At 46.4% G+C, this 2,285-nt stretch overlaps 1 pseudogene; it reads left to right on the top strand.

The window, feature by feature from the left end:
* The first annotated feature begins 856 nt into the window (after positions 1-856).
* The window catches only part of LOC105541852, a 15,482-nt pseudogene continuing 14,053 nt past the window's right edge, over positions 857-2,285 (top strand).

The raw sequence follows: 2,285 nt of genomic DNA, 5'->3' as shown, positions 1-2,285 counted from the left end.
GGTGTGAACCCCGTGGTGGGGGGGGGCGGTGACTGACCTAGGGGGGAGGCTGGGTCAGCGGTGGGGATCCACCCCCACTCCACGTTCCTGTAGGGAATCCACAGTTCTAAGTCTTTATGATAGGGGTAAAATGAACCTAGAAGAGGTGTTATTTTTTTAGAAGTAAGTGTCATGCTCTTTCCTCATGCTTCTCCGTGTTTAAGCAGCATTGAAGGATAAGGCACTACTAGCATGTTGGCTTGGAAACAGTCTTGTTGGTTATTTTACCTTGAACCTGATATTAAGGTTGCCTGGTAACAGAAGTTTTCCTTTAACAACTTGGAACTCTGTTGAATCTGTTGCCCCATTGGCTGAGCAGTCTGAAGTCAGTGCCCTGGCAGCTGAAGAGGCTGCTTCCTCTTGGAGGAAGCCCTTGGATTGGCAGGAGGCACCGCCCTTGATTAAGGGAGTGAGCCACAGTTTGCAAGGACCCCACGTGGCACTTGCGGCTCTCTCCTGCCCCCTGCTGGCTGGCCAAGCGGCCTCGCCACACTGTGCTCAGTGTGAATGTTCACGGAGCAGGCCAGGGCTTTTGCTCCAGAAATACTGACTTCAGAGAGGGCCGGCCGTGTGTGTTGAGCATGGCAAGAAAGACATAAGTGTGTCTTAAACCTCTTGAACAAAGCAAGTTGATTTTTTGAATGCATCTCCAAGGCTAATGACTTTGCTATGGTCAATATTCAGGAGAAAATAGGGTTTGATGAAATAGACAGGAGTGGCAAGTGATGTGCTTGTGCCCCGTATGACTAAGCGATGTCCTGGCCGTTCCACACCACGGCCTCTGAGCAGCCAGCATGCAGATACTGGGTCAATTTAGATGGGACTCCTGGAGCTGTCGGCCATCCGGGAGAAGCACGAGGAGTTCTGTGTGCCTATGGTCATGGTTCCTGCTACTGTGTCCAGCAATGTGCCGGGTTCCGATTTCAGCATCGGGGCAGACACAGCCCTGAACACTATCACTGAGGTAAGTCCCTGTGCGCCCCGCCAGGCGGGCGCCAGCTGATGCTAACCCGAGGGCCCCGGCCCTTTTTATCTACCAGTGTGCTAGAAATAGCCTTTTGCAAATACCCTGAATGAGAGCTTCTCGTTCTTTTTTCCCCCCTAGAAAAGTAGGTTTTTAGACTCTGAACATTTTTGATCTCACTCCTAAAAAGGTTTGACCGCCTCTTCTGTGTGGCCACTGGCAGGGATGTAGCATGGCCAAGATCCCGGGAGTGCCCGTGAGTATGTGCAGCGCTGAGGATGGCTGGGCCACAGTCTCCTGTGATTGCACCAGCATTAAAATCCGCTATTTTTTTTTTTTTTTTAAATGCTGAGCCTAAATTTTCTTTGAACCTTCAATACCCATTATGACAAACCCCTGCCTTGATGCTGAGGGTAGAAATGGAACTGAATATTTTATAATTGTAGTCATTGTCCTGAACGCACCATTGCATTTGTTATCTCTTTGGTCTTGGCTATTGACCTCATTTTCCCCTTTGTAAACTGAGGATGTTAAATTACATTTAAGGCAATATTGGGGCTCATTTAGTTTTTTTGCCAAGAGACAGTAATAAAACATAGAAGTATATTCTTCTGTTTTTTTGTTTAGTTTTGTTTTGTTTCTTTGTGAGACAAGGTCTTACTCTGTCACCCAGGCTTGAGTGCAGTGGTGTGATTTTGGCTCACTGCAGCCTCGACCTCCTGTGCTCAGGTGATCCTCCCACCTCAGCCTCCCGAGTACCTGGGACCACAGGCACATGCCGTCATTCCCGGCTAAAAGAAATACACGTCTATCCCCATGTTTGTGTGTCACACTTGGTGATTCACATGGGAATCTGAACCGTACCTAATGCAGGAAGCATTTCATTTTTTTTAAACTCGATGTCTAAAATTTTTCAGAAATTCTCAAGTTTTAATTTTTATTGTGCGACTTAGTTCTCACGAATATTTTTCAAAGTTTTTTTTTTTTTTGGGTAAACCCTTGACATGAAACTTATTTCTAGCACTGGTAAATAAAAAAACAAGGTTTTAACATACAGCTCATATGGTTAGTAATGCTTAGCACTCGTTTCTTGCTTTTCTGAATGTCTTAAACTTTCTTCACTTTCTTTGCGAAAGAAACCTGCCCAGGTTTTCCCATGTTGACTGGCTTTGGGGGCAACTTTCACCTTATTTTTGGCAGTCACTAATCTCTGACCTAGACGTTGCTTCTGTAATCCTGATGACAAGTGTCACGGTTTTGCTGCTGTTGGGTCTAGCCTGGC

Source organism: Mandrillus leucophaeus, unplaced genomic scaffold (genome assembly GCF_000951045.1).
Source record: "Mandrillus leucophaeus isolate KB7577 unplaced genomic scaffold, Mleu.le_1.0 Scaffold245, whole genome shotgun sequence".
Lineage (NCBI taxonomy): Eukaryota > Metazoa > Chordata > Mammalia > Primates > Cercopithecidae > Mandrillus > Mandrillus leucophaeus.
The sequence above is the reverse complement of the archived record's forward strand: the minus strand, read 5'-3'. Positions and strand labels throughout refer to the sequence as shown.